The sequence below is a fragment of the Ambystoma mexicanum genome, chromosome 2q, assembly GCF_040938575.1.
Source record: "Ambystoma mexicanum isolate Mex_15411 chromosome 2q, UKY_AmexF1_1, whole genome shotgun sequence".
Lineage (NCBI taxonomy): Eukaryota > Metazoa > Chordata > Amphibia > Caudata > Ambystomatidae > Ambystoma > Ambystoma mexicanum.
In genome coordinates this window covers 436,189,764-436,204,868 of record NC_090924.1, presented here as the reverse complement: position 1 = coordinate 436,204,868, position 15,105 = coordinate 436,189,764, and the positions used below count along the sequence as shown (strand labels likewise).

Here is a 15,105-nt window from a genome sequence, read left to right as displayed (position 1 = left end):
AAGCGAACAGAACGCTTGGCGGCTCCCATCTGCCGATCCGCCCTCACTAGGCAGCCGGTGCCAGGAGGCAGAGTACACAAGAGAGCGGAAGCGCGCGCCTGGCGCCGGCTTCTAGGCACATGGACCGACCATGCTGTGCTGGCGAGAACCCGCACCCTGCAGGCTATGAGAGGAAGGAGGCTGAGGGCGGGGGGCTCTTTCCTAGCTCTATGGGGCATGAGAGGGGCGGGGGGGGGGGGGGGGGTGTTGGTGCCACGCGAGGGCCTGCACACACTGAAAGAGTGCAATGGCTGCAGGAGATGACTGGCGGGGAAGAAGCCATTGCGCCTCATCCTGAGCTTGGCAGTATTTCTGTGTGAATGCTGCCAAACTCTGGTGCAGTTCCAGCCACTCGGTCCGGCTTATTGACCGCTGAGGTGGTGGCATAGTGGTGTTAATCCCCATTTTGGTGGTCAATACGACTCCATTCGGGATTTGGCGGATGTGCAGCATGTAATTCCACCCACGGTAAATCGGCCACTTTGTTTGGCAGGTAAGGCAGTGTTTACCGTCAGGACAGGTAATCCTCCACTTTAAATACAAACTTGGGGCATCATTCCAGGTTGGCCGATCTTGTAAAAAAGTGGCAGTACTCATGGATACCGGCACTTTATGGGACCAGCCGACTACGGGTTTACTGGTGACGCACCTGAGTTACTGCCAGCCAAAAGCTGGAGGTAAGGCAGGCGCCCTAATGGCAAAAAATCTGTCACTACCAGCACTGGTATTGCCGGCACCGGTAATGACGGCAAATCCCCGCATGGAGTCCTAGTGATTTATACCGGCACTCACACTGCCGGCAATGCCGGCGGACCGAGTAATGGAAACATAAATAACATTTGCCAGTATCCTGGCGGGGTTACTGCCAGGATTCCGGCAGGGTCATAATGAAGCCCTTGGTGCAGTAAATTTGGTGGTAATTCCGTTACTGCCAAATAAAGTGGTTGTAGCAGAATTACTGCAAAAATGTAGCACACCACCGAACTGGTAATGAGCCTCATTGTATGGTAAAGATGTGCAGGAGAGTGCGGGGAAAGCACTCTTTTTTGCACAGTTCTCAGTGCATCACATGTCATGAATGGCACACCCAATACTTTTTATTTCATTTTGCATTGCAACTGCAGGACTACACGTCCCAGAATGCAAGTAAAAAAGAGGCTTGCACGAGCTACTGGCACCTATTATGGCACACTTAGCTCTTCTCTGATGGAATAGAACGTACAATTGCACTGTTTACGAGCTAGGAATCATGGGTTACGGGTACAGAGTTCCCCACCTTTGTAAGACACGGCACTCGTATTCTGTAAAATATACACTGATATGTAAAGTGGGGCCCTCTCTGTTAAGGCATATGGGTTATTTTTTATGTAATCTATTTTTATTATCAATTGTAACTAAAGAACATAGCATAAAAGGAGGACATTATGACACTTGCACTTGAAATCTAATACAGCTATGAAATCAAAGTTACAGAACAAATGCCTATCTGTCCGCCTCCTCCTCCCCATTCCCTTTCCCTCTAAGTGCATGTTACATGTCGTGTTACGCCACACGTCACTTTCATGACATTTTCCGTAGTGTTAAGCAATTTACAGTTATAGGAACGACTGATCTGGTCGGTTTACTGCTCAAACCAAGAGATCTTCAATCTAATTATACATGTGATAGCGTGAGCATATCAACCCATGCATAGTGCTGCACAGGGTATCAAGTCCTATGTGTCTCCCTCCTCCACCAACAGCGCAGACAGAGGAACATACAGAGAGACATATGAAGTCCATGACGTACCCATAACCCAGGTTATGCAGCCCATCCCACCACCCCATCAGTGGACTGAGCATAGAGACCTGCAACAAGGAGAGGAATAGGACCCCCGCTATAGGTAGGGCCCCACCAGTTCCCCAAGTCGATCTGCCTGTTCAGAGCAAGATACTCACGCGTAGCTACTCAGTATCAATACGCAGCGTTTAGACGGCATAGTTCACCACAGGGTTCTAGTAGGTGGAGTTTTTACCTTCCCATTAAGAACAATGAGTTCACATTTCAGCGCATCCTCACGCCAGTCAACTTTGCCCTTCCTGAACCGCAAGGGACGTGGGGAAAGTTCGATCGCAGAGTCGCTGACACGTCAGACCTGTTGATGTACCATATCCCAGAATGGCCTTTAACATCAAAAATAGGGACATTACATTATATGAATTCAACAGGCATATTATACCCCTATCAAATGATATAGCATTTGAAAGTCCCTGTTTTTGAGGTTAAAAGACACAGCTGGAATACCAGCAATATATATGTATATGTCCCCTACATCTTGCTTGAGACCCAGGTCAGCAGACCACATTTCAGCCAAAGGGCCTCATCACGAGTTGGGCGGTATTCCGGTGGTGTTCCCACCGGGATACCACCTCTGCTAATAGCACTACCGCCAACTGGTCCGGCGATGTTAGAGCCGGATCATGGGTTTGGCGGAACAGTACTTCCTTATTCCCCACTGGGCCCATTTGGGAATTCCCTATTCCCCATTGGCCCCAATTGGAAATTTTCAGCGGGACCACCGTCGGCGGTATTACCGCAAGGTAATAGCACCGAAAATTGGCAAATTCTCAGCAGATTTCCCCCTCGTGATGACCCTGAAAGTATTGTTTCTACCAATGTAATTGGGGATACACATACAGTACAACGTACCTAGGCGTGGGAAGATCGACACCTCGTGTTCTAATTCTACCCCACAGATAGCAGGTTAAGCATTCCGGGATTGTGTAGAGGTGTCTGCAGTCATCACAGCTTGCAGGGTCCTATAGTGAAGCCAGTCAGAATCCCCATGCCCAGAACGCGATGGGCCTCTTGGAACAATGTAGGTTCTGAATCTTTGTATAGGTCCAGTCCATTACCCTAATATGTTGTCATTCTACATCTTGTCTGGGTTGTAATTTATGTTTCAGCCCATATGATAGTATTGCCCTTATGCTAATCCAAGCAGTGGCCACGCGTATGTCCATTCCCACCATGGATCTCATTCTGTGCCATTGCCTAATCGTCAGACCTAAAATGGGGGGTGCTTTAATATGTATGGGAGGTTTTGTCGGTGGTGTAGTCAGGATCTCTAGCGGTGAATGTGGATGTAATAAGGTGAGTTCTATCTTTCGCCAACTCGATAACTCCTCAGGGGTTAGCCATCTCTTGGCCCACCACACCTGTGCTCCAAGGTAGTAGAGTCTCCCAGATGGTAGCGCCAGGCCGTAATCAGCTTTAGATGCCTGCAATATTTTCTGAATAAGTTGTGCTTTTTCCCCTCACCATGTAAAGTTAGAGATATGTGTGTCTAATTCCGTGAACATCTTGGGCGTGGGGTGCTTGGTATCATTGAGGCGAAATAAATACATTTCGGGAGGGAATTCATTTTAAAGGCATTTATTTTGCCCGTAAGCGAGAGCGCTATCTATTCCCAATTGGACAAGTCTAGTTGGATTCTATGAAACACTGGTGTGTAGTTCAGCTCGAGAATTTCACTAAGGTTTGCACTCACATTTATCCCCAAGTATTTAATGCAGTTTCCATGTAGTCTGAGCGGCACGACTGCACCCGGATCCCAAGGGACATCTGTTCTTAAAGGCAGATGATCTTGCTTGTCCCAGTTTACCTTGCACCCTGCTGTGGGTCCATATTCTTGTAGAGGATGTTGTATATGTGACAAGGGCACAGAGCATTGGCTCATGTAGAGCAGGTCGTTTGCATAGAGGAAAATCTGGTGCTCTTCTGGTCCCCTTATGATACCCGACCTGTTTGGATCATCACAGAGTTTTACCGCCAGCGGCTCTATCGTAAGGGCATACAAAAGAGGGGATAATGGACACCCAGGATGTCTACCAGTGTATCGAGATAACGGGGTGGAGGTGTAGTCATTTGTCACCAGAGAGGCCACTTGAATGGGGCAGTGGACCCAAACCTGTCTAGGACAGAAAACATAATCCCATTTGACCATATCAAAAGCCTTTTCAGCGTCTAAGGCTAGTATTGCATCCCCAGGGTCTGCTTCTCCTAAATGATGTGTAATTTTTACCCCCTTCTCTCCAGCACTCTCTTGTGCACCCTCTGCTAAAAAAAAAACAAAACTCTGCTGACCCTTCTATCCCGGCGAACTATTACCCGATCTCTATCACTCCTTTCCTGGGAAAACTCCTGGAGAAATTAGCTATCTCTCAGTTTACCCTCCATACTGAATCTGTTGGTTGTCTTCATGACCATCAGTCTGGCTTTAGAGCATCCAGAGGCATGTAAACAGCTCTTCTGAACACCCGTGAAAACCTGCTCTCAAATCTTGACTCTAATTCTCCTACGTCCTCATTCTTCTCGATTTCTCTTCTGCCTTCGACACTGTAAGCCACAACATCCTGATCTCCCGTATCCGTGATACCCTGGGCATCACAGATCTGGCCCTAGCGTGGCTTGCCTCCTTTATCTCTGACCGTCCTTCCCAGGTGGAACTTGGGCCCTTTCTCTCCTCTATCACTCTCTCCACTTGTGGCATCCCCTAGGGATCTAACCTATCTATGTGGTTCTTCAATGTCTACATGGCCCGTCTGGCCCACTTGATCTCCACATTCACCTCTAACTTTCAGTGTAATGCGGATGACACACAGCTCTCCTTCAGGCTACCCTCGTCCTCTTCCTCGCTCATTCCTGACTGTCTGTCCGCAGTTCATTCTTGGTGTGCTGGTAATGATCTCTGCTTCAATGCCAGTAAAACAGATATCGTCCTCATTGTGACCCCTGCCCCCGCTTTCTCAATTTCACACTGGCCGGCCTCCCTGGGCCCTGCGCCCTCACCTGCTAGTGAGGCTAAAAATCTTGATGTAATTTTTAACTCCACTCTCTCCTTCTCTTCTCACATCTCAGACATCTCTTAAAAGTCCCACTACCAGCTGCACCTCCTCAGAGGCACACTACCTTTTCTCACCTTCCCCCAAAGGCTCACTGTCTCCAGGGCCCTGGTTCTCCATAGGCTGGACTACTGCAACAGCCTCTTTCTCAATCTACCTACTTCTACTCTCCTCCCACTACAACTCATCCAGATAGAACAGCAACACTTATCCTTGGCCTCAAGCCTAGGGACTGCATCTCTCTGGTGCTGAAATCCCTTCACTGGCTCCTCGTGCCTGCTAGGATCAAGTTCAAGACACTCTGCATAGTCCAGAAGGATTTCTGACGGACGGGGCCCGCACTATCTACAACGCTCTCTTCCTAAATACTCTCCTTCTAGAGCCCTACGCTCGGCCTCCTCCAACTCTCTTTGTGTGAGCTGTTTTTCCAAGCAGAGATTTTGGGGTAGATCTTCATCCTCTGCAAGTGTCTACCCCTGGATCAGCCTCCCTGTCTCTCTTCGCCTTGAGCCAGAAGTTCCGGAAACTCCTCAAGACTTTCCTTTTCCTTTCCTCTTTCTCTCTCCCTTGCTAAACTCCCCTATCTTTCTCTCCAGCCTCACTCCTCCATCTCTCTCCTAGCTCTGCTCAATTGTTTGCTGACTGGTTGCCTGGCTCACCTCCAGAGCCTCACAGGTCACAGGCTCCCCTGCCAGCCTTTGCACTTGCCTCTGGGGCTCTGCACTATGCCCAGCACTACTGCACTTTCAGCTTTCGTTTCATAAAAGGGGTAACCCCTTATTGCACTGCAGCTTATGTTCCATGAGAGAGGTAACATCTCTGCACTTAATCCAGGGCCCTGCGGGACTGGGTGCACTTGTCCCCCCTCCCCTGCACCTCCCTCTGTACACTTGCATGACCTGAATTTACTAGGCCTAGTGAGTCCTTTCTTGTCCCTCGTTTGTCTCCCCTCCCTAATCTGGTTGCGCCTGTTACACTTCATGCGGTTGCATTAGGTGAATGCCATCAGGCCTAGTACGCTATTTACTTTTTGTTAGATCATTCTGAAACGTCAAGGCCTAAGAATGACTACTGCTATTCCCTTACCGCCTTGAACTATTGCGATTATCATTATACCGACTACCCTCATGTCAGTATCCAGAGTGCATCCCTTTTCCTTCTTTGAAACTGTCCTCTGCATTCCTTTACAGGGTGGGTTGTATTTCCTGGTGTGCTAGAACTGTCTGTTGTGATAATAATAAAGTAGATAGGAAACTTGCTGCAGAGCCTAGCAGGGCATGCTGTGTGCTGGCTCGGTACTGGTTCTGCAGCTGTTGGAAGGTCCTCTGGATTCGGTATCTCCCTCTGTTCCCTGGGAGATGTTTAGTGGAGGGTTCTTGCGTCTCTCTTTGGAGGTCCTGGCCTTCCTTCCCTGGCAGAAGATGTAAGGCAGACTTACCTTCAGCCAGGGTCCAATGCTGAGTTCTTCCTTTTGCTTCTGGTGAAGCCTTCAGATGATCTGCCAAAAGAGGGGCTCCGCCCTATTTTCAACCCATTCTGTACTGGTTGCTACTCTTCCCTATACTAATAACTAAGGTATTTCCCAATATCCTCGTAATCCTGGCATTTCCCATGCATCTGCACAATCCAGTCTCTTTTGTTCAACATTCCTTATCCGGTCTCAATTCATACCACTGAATGAGTACATAAGCATTCTGGTTTTCCAATGGGTCCTTTTCCATTTTCTGTGTTTTTATGTATTCATCTTCATTTGGGGATGTCTTTCTCACCCTCCATCGTAGGGTGGCCCATCTTCCTTCAAATTGCCCTCTCATTGTGCAAGCTGCTAGATGACTGAGACACCTTGCGTCATGTACCGATATTTCTCTTGCAATAAATGTTCTGGCTGTGCTCATGGCATATGGGATGAGAGAACACACGCAGCAGCTTTTCTCTGCTGTACTTCTCCCCACCTTCTTCATGTGCTGATACCATATGTTATTCTTTAAATGGGCTGAATTACCAAGGTATGTATTGATATCCTCATGACTTTCTGTAGCATTTCTCTAGAGTCAAACAATTTGCCTGGAAATAACAGGGAAAATATCACTTGTGCTTTTGTTAGGGACAAAAATAGATGTCTCAATGCCCAACAATGTATGTGCATTTTCAATCATTATATGATGAAATACCATAATAATAAGGAAGAAAAGACAAATCATCATGCAGAATGAAGTTGCCAAAAGTATTCCAGTGAGACATATCGATCTTCTTGCTGGCCATGTGTCTCCTATCCTTTGAAGTATTCCCATTTCTTAATTCAACATGTAATTTCTATCAACTTTAAAAACCACACTTTTTACAGTAGGAATTGTAAGGGGATTGCAATGATAGTCCAGAAATGAATAAAACATTTTTTAGGATTTCCAAAGAATAGAACAGCATCAACGTGTCATCTCACTAGAGCTGGGTAAGACCGAAGACGTAGATAAAAACAGCATATTGAAATGTGTGTAACATTATTTTGTATATGTAACATAAAGTACCACATTCCTTTTTCTTTATATTTGATTCACCACACATTGTCTCTTGTGCCTATCTAGAATAGTCATGAAACTGCTGCAAAAGTTATGTGCTCTTTTCCTTTAGACTTGGTAATGGTTTAAACGTTCAAAGTGTCTTTATTTCAGTAAGTCTTTATTTTGGTAGCTGATCTCGTCATCATCCGTGGCATTCTCTTGCTTTACTGTCAATGGGTGGTGGCGGGGTAGGTGTCTCTCCTTTATATGGCTTTATGTCATTCAGATGCAACCAGGCTCTTATTCCTTCAAGTTTTACTGTGTGGGAGTGACCCCCCTCTACTAGGTATGGTCCTTCAAAGTGGGGTTTGTTGCAAGTAAGCACAAAACTTCTTCAAAGAACTTGGTACCCTGGATACAAACTGGGATATTTTTGCAAGTCAGTAGGATCAACTCTTTGGCTGTCTTCGTTAATTTTCTTCAACCCTTTTGATCTGTTGGGAAATAAAAGAAACACTAGCGGCCATATTTGCTAAATAATCCTGCGTTTTGTCACCCAATGTTTTTGCTACATTGTGGGAATCAGTTTCTATTCGAGTGAGAGGCAATAGGTACTCTCATGCGGTGTCCAGTGGTGATCTGAGCCAGGATGATTTCTAAATGCAATTAAAGCAAGGGGTAGGCAATTAAGCCATCCCTTCTTCAAAGTTATCTTGATCTTTGCTATCCTTTCTTTAAGGAGTCCATTTAAACTCTTGCATATACTATTCACCTGTGGCTGATAGGCAGATAAAAACTTGTTCTTTATACCTAATTAAAAAGTGACCCATTCAAATAGCACAATTAAAAAATGTTGCACCACTTCGCACACACCCCATCTAGGAAACACCTCACGTACGAGAAACCTGGCAGCACATGTGGCATTGGGGTGCGTACATGGACTTGCCTCAATCCATCTGGAAAAAGGACATACTACGACTAGCATATATCTATAACTGTTGCATGGTTGTAATATATCCACATAATTTATATGTAGATGCTGAAAGGGACCATTAGTCTGGGGATTTACTCCTCCCACTGTTCTCAAAGAGTGCCCTACTGTGAATTTCTGGCACACAACACAGTTCGCAAATAAACTGTTCCACATGTTCTAATAAATGTGGGATAAAGAACACCCCGTCTCTTCCATAAATCCTGCTCTTCTTGTGGTGCTCGACCTTGTAACTCAATTAACTGTACAATGGATAACATATTTAAACCTTCCTGCACCATCATGCATAGTCCTGACATTTGCTTAACACTTTCTTCTTCAAAATCAGAAATGTTTGGGAAATCATTATAGTCTGGAATTCCTAACACATGGGATGTACAAATCACCCTTTTTAATTCTTCAATCCTTCAGTCAACTCATCTGTCCATGTTATCTTACTTTTGCCTACCTGTGCTTACTTAAGTCATTTTAACAGTGGTTGAATATATGTACTGTAATCAACAACCCAGGCCTTGCAATACTTACATAGGCCTAAAAATTGTTGCATTTCCCTCACTGTTTCCTGTGTTGGAATTTTCATGATTGCTTCTGCTGTCTCAGGTGTCACGTTTCTCCCTTCTTGAGAGATTAGCTGTCCTATGTACAGAACCTCTTCCTGGCAATATTGAAATTTCTCTTTGTCTACTTAATACCCTTCCTCTGCTAATATGTTCACATTAGTTGAACTGAGCCTTTTCTGCACTTTTCTTCTGTCTCACTGCACACTAATATATCATCTATGCACTGAAGTATTGTGCTTTCGAGTTGTACGTTCCCCAGATCCATATGGAGGATCCTATTAAAGATCGAGGGGGGCTCACAGCACCCTTGAGGCAATCTTGTGTGTTTCAAGCGCTGATTTCTATACAAAAATTAGGTCAAATCTTGTGAGTCCCCATGAAGGGGAATTGAGAAAAGGCGTTCTTTAAATCTATTACTATAAAATACTTGGCTGTGGCTGGAATATTGCATAATATCGTAGCTGGACTCAGAACCAGAGGAAACTCTGCTTCAACTATATTGTTTATGGGATGGAGATCCTGAATGAATCTCCACAATCCCCCTGTTGATTTGTTCACTGGGTACACAGCTGTGTTACATGCAGATTCTGATGGTACCAATATTCCCTACTGTACTAAAGCGCAAATATTTCAAATATACCTTCATCTTCTTCTCTGGACATGGGGTACTGTATTGCTCATGGCAAAATTGCTCTTGGCTTGAGCTTAACTTGAACCGCTCCTGCTCCACTTAATAGGCCCAGGTCATATGGACTGCTGGTGCACAAGATGCTTGACCCCTTTTCTAAATCTTCCTAGAAAATGACGGGTTCTTTTTTTTACCAATGCCATTATCTGTGGCATTTCTCTATTCTATACTTTAATCCAATAGGTGGGACTTATGAAATATACTAATTCATCATCTGAGTAATCATCTCTAAACAATTCTTCATCTACCAAATCTGTTAGTCTGTATCCTTCTGTCAGAATCGGAAACTACCACCCCCGAAAGCTCCTCACCTGACTCCTTAGAGGAATCCTCCTGGGTAGATGTCTTTGGTCTTCTTCTCCCCTCCTTCTTGATCTCCTGCGGTTCTTCGTCCGTCTTGGTGCTCTTCCTTCCCTTTTTGTCCTTCTTGCGCTCGTAGAGATAGGGACGAGCTCCGCTTGAGGCCACCCTGACAGTGGTAGGAACAAGCTGTCAGGTGGACCCAGGGGAGCCAGTCCCTTTACACCAGGGTAAAAGCCAGTGATGGCAGAAAAAACCCTGTTAGATGGTGAGTCCTTGCTGGCAGGGAGTGTGTCAGAAGTGGACGAGGCCGGTGAATGGTATACAGCAATGGTACTTGAATCCAAGTATTACCAGACTAGAATTGCCACAAGGAAACCAACAGCGGAGGCTGCACACGAGCAGTCAAGAGGGAAGGTAAGGCTATACTGCATGTAAGAGTTAGAGAGGAAGAGAAGGAAGGCTGGTACAGGAGAGCGGGAGAGAGTGGAGAATGAGAGAGCGAACAGAAGCGGGAGCGAGCAATGAAGAGAGAGAGAGAGAAATAGAAAGGGAGAGCGAGCGGGAGCAAAAGCGGGTGAACAAGAGTAAGGAATCAATCGCCAGGGAGAGAGTCCAAGGAAAGCAAAAGCGGAGGCTGCACCAGAGCAGTCAGGTGTGAAGGTAAGACTATACAGCATGTAAGAGTGAGAGAGGGAGAAAGAGAGAGCGAACAGAAGCGGGAGCAAGCAAGGAAGGGGAAGAGAGAGAGATAGTACGGGAGAGCGAGCGGGAGCAAAAGTGGGTGAACAGGAGTAAGGAATCAAGCGCCAGGGGGGAAGAAAACTCAAGCCGGAGAGAAATCGCAAAGGGGCGCGAAGGATAGCTTTAAGGTACGGAACCCCGTACAAAAGGAAAGAGCCGAGAAACAGGGAAAGCCGAAGCGGGCTGAGTACTAGGTAGATAGTAACAAAGGTCCAAGCTCAAGGAGCGGCACTGCAAGCGTAGTTAGCGAAAGGCTGACAATGCGAGTTGCAACGCACAGCATTATGGGCGTGGCCACCTTTTAAAGGAAAAGGACCAAAAAGACTAGAACGGTAAGGACCGCAAGGTACCTAAGTAAGCCTCCATCTTTTCCACAGTGTCCAGGGTCGCGTTGTGACAGTATGCCCCCTTCTCATCTGGGATCCCCCGGATGAAGGCGGTGAAATAGACGTAACAAGCGAGAGGCATGGATGTGACTTCTAGGTTCCCAGGTATGCTCTGCAGTGGAGTACCCCTTCCAATGTACCAGGTACTGAACTGTACCATGTCTGTAGCGAGAATCCACCAGCCTCTCCACCTCGTATTCCTCAGGTTCTGGATAATCGGGAATTGAAGAGCGTGGCACTGTCCGACCATGCAGATCTGATAGATAGGCCTTGAGAAGGGACGAGTGGAACACAGGATAGATGCGCTTCATACTGTGAGGAAGTTTCAGTCGAAAGGCCACCGGATTGATCTGTGCAGAAATGGGGAAAGGCCCAATGAATCTGGCAGAAAACTTCCCTGGGTGTAACCAGCGTGGCAAGAATTTAGTGGACAACCAGACTTTAGTGCCAACAGTCCATTGGGGGTTTTGAGATCTCTTCCTGTCAGCGTACTTCTTTTGGAGCTCCCTGCTAGTCTCCAAGTTCTTCTTAGCCTTCCCTTGTATACGTTTTAGTTCACTAAGCCTTTGGTCAACCGCTGGGACAGCAGTCGATGGTATTCCGACCAAGGGGATATGCATGGGATGAAAGCCATAGGAGAAAAAGAATGGACTGGTTCCTAGGGAAGAGTGTACTGTATTATTGTAGGCAAATTCCGCCGTGGAGAGAAAAGACTTCCAACTCTCCTGTTCTTGACCACAGAAACAACGAAGGTATTGTTCTAAAGTGGAGTTCAGATGCTCAGTTTGTCCGTTGCTTTGGGGGTGATAACCAGAAGAGAGAGCTCTACTGATTCCCAGAGTCCTGCACAGTGTAGACCAGAAACGAGAAGTGAATTGGGAGCCTCTGTCGGAAACAATAGTTTGGGGTAGACCGTGAAGCCTAACCACATCTCTCAGAAAAACCTCAGCTAATTCTGGAGCCGAAGGTAGGCCAGGTAGAGGAGAAAAGTGTGCCATCTTACTCAGGGAATCCACGGTAACCATGATGGCGGTAGAACCCATAGAGAGAGGAAGATCCACAATAAAATCAGTAGAAATGTGTTCCCAAGGACGTGCTGGCAAAGGTCCTTGTTGAAGGAGACCCAAAGGGCGATGCGTAGAGGGCTTACTGGAGGCGCAAATAGGACATGCGGCTTCATAAGTCTTTACATCCTTGGTTAAAGTGGGCCACCAGAAATACCTTGATACCAAATTGGTCGTGGCTCCTTGCCCCTTGTGACCAGCAGAAGGTAGATCGTGACACCAAGACATTGCTTGAATTTGAAGCTCTTTAGACGGAAGGAACAGGGTGTCCTTGTAGAAATACAATGTCCCTCTTTTCTCCAGCGGAGACAGACGGTCATTGGGTATCTGGGTAGAACTAGTTGTACGTTCGACCTCTTGTAGAAATGAATTGACCGCCCCTAATATCCGTTTCCCTGAAAGAATCTCTTCAGGTTTGAGTCCGTCTACAGGGCATTCTTCTCCTAGACTCCGGGATAAGGCATCAGCCAACACGTTCTCCTTCCCTGGAAGATACGTGATGTCAAAGTCAAATTGGGAGAAGAAATAGGCCCACCGGGCATGTCTGGAATTGCGACACTCCATTTGTTGGAGCACCTTAAGGTTCCTATGATCCGTTCTCACCAGAAATGGATGGGCAGCTCCCTGTAACAGATGTCTCCACTCGACACAAGCCTGGCAGATGGCCAACAATTCCCGTTCCAACACCGAGTAGTTTCTTTCACTCGGGGTGAGAGTACGGGAGTAATACGCCACCGGGTGTTCGATACCATCCTTACCATACTGTAATAAGGCTGCTCCTATGGCACCTCCAGAGGCATCCGTTTCAACCACAAAAGGAAGGGACTGATTGGGTTGAACGAGGATGGGCGCAGTGGTGAAGGCTTCTTTGAGTACCTGGAAAGCTTGTTCTGCCTTCGAGTCCCATACAAATTCTTGACCCTTCTTTAATAGATTGGTAATGGGTAGCACAATCTCCGAAAAATTTGGGATAAAGCGTCTGTAAAAATTCGAGAGACCCAAGAACCTCTGTATATCCTTAGGACTGTTGGGAGTGGGCCATAGGAGTACCGCCTTCACCTTCTCGGGATCCATCTGGACACCTTCTTTGGAAAGAATAAAGCCTAGGTAGGGAACAGACGAGGATTCGAAGATGCACTTTTCTGGCTTTAGCAATAGATTGTTCTCTTGTAGTCTTCTTAACACCTGTTCAACGTGTCTGTGGTGTTCGGCCGGAGAAGAAGAGAAGACAAGAATGTCGTCAAGATAGACTACTACAAAAGAATAAAGCAGGTCTGAGAATTTCTTGTCCACAAACCGTTGGACAACCGCCAGGGCGTTTACCAGTCCGAAGGGCATCACCCGATATTCAAAGTGTCCCAGAGGAGTTCTGAAGGCGGTCTTCCACTCATCTCCCTCCTTGATTCTCAACAAATGATAGGCACCTCGAAGATCGAGTTTGGTGAAAATGTTTGCCCCTTCTACTGCTTCCAGTACTTCCTTTATAAGAGGCATGGGATATCTGTCTCTGATAGTCATATAGTTCAAACCTCGATAATCAATACACGGTCTCAATTCGGAGGTCCCTTTCTTGGGTACAAAGAACATAGACGCTCCGGCAGAAGAGCGTGACTCTTTGATGAGACCGTTCTGAAGGTTTGCGTCCAGATATTCCTTAAGGGCCCTTCTTTCTGGGAGAGACATGGGATACATTCGGCCGAAAGGAACGGAAGCATCTGGTTTTAACTCAATGGAGCAGTCTTCAGGCCGATGAGGAGGTAAAGAGCGTGGTAATTTGTCTTCAAAAAGTTCAGCATATTGTTGGTAGCAGAGCGGCACCATCTGCACCACTGAGGCAGACTTCGGAGTAGGGATTCCCTTACCAGGGACCGGATTGGTCTGGAGAAGGCAGGAAGAAGTACAGAAAGATGATGAAAAGCATATGGTGTTGGCTGACCAGTCTATAGTAGGATTATGCTTACGTAGCCATGGTATTCCCAATATTATTGGGAAGTGCGCGGCTCTTATCACATCGAAAACGATCTGTTCTTGGTGTTGAAAAAGAAGCATAGTAGCGGGTATGGTTTCTTGTACAATGGGCCCGGAGGAGAGTGGAGTTCCATCCACTCCTTCTACGGGTAAGGAACAGCTCTTTTGTAGAAAAGGCACCCCCTGATCTTGAGCCCACTGGACATCGATGAAATTGCCCGCAGCACCACAGTCCAACATAGCCAAGACCTCAACGGTGGGATTGGGCTCGAAAGTGAGATGAATGGTGAACACCAACAATCTGTTATCATCTTCTATAGCCTTCTGACAAGTAATGTTGCAGGGATTGATCGTCTCTGCTCGGTTCTTATCCCTGCTCAAGACCGAGAAGAGGCGTTTCCCGAACGTCTTAGAGGTACTTCGGGACAGTTCCGGAGCAAATGCTTAGAAGATCCATAGTACATGCAGAGACCCAGATCTCTATGTCGCCTTCTCTCCTCTGGAGTCAGGGGGCCTCTAGTAGTTCCGATCTGCATCGGTTCTTCAGTCTGGCTCCGATTAGGAAGAGGAACTGGAGTAGAACTGGCAGCAGGAAGGTTTCGGAATCTCCTCCTTTCTTGTCTTCGCTCTTGAAGTCGGTATTCCAGCTGAAGAGTCAGAGTCACTAGTTCTTGAAAGGAGGTTGGACGAGCCACTCTGGCTAATTCGTCTTTGAGATCGTCATGGAGTCCCCGGCGAAAGAGGGTTTGTTGAGCAGAGTTAGGCCATCCTGCATCCTTTGCCAGTCTGATGAAAGCAGAAGCAAAAGTTTGGACATCTTGATTCCCTTGACGAATGTCCAAGAGGGCTTCATAAGAGGAAAACTGAACCTCAGGTCTGTCGAATCTGGCTCTCATCTGTTGGGTAAACAGGGAATAATCGTTGACTGCTGGATCGGATTGGGATATCAACGGGGTGGCCCAAGCCAAGGCGTTTCCGACGAGA

The 15,105-nt window shown here is 46.7% G+C and overlaps 1 protein-coding gene across 3 annotated transcripts in view; it reads right to left on the bottom strand.

Annotated features, from left to right (window-relative positions):
- LOC138569477 (chemokine-like protein TAFA-1) overlaps positions 1-15,105 on the bottom strand; it is a 495,533-nt gene that overhangs the window by 111,868 nt on the left and 368,560 nt on the right. The gene's annotated exons all lie outside the window — the stretch shown is intronic.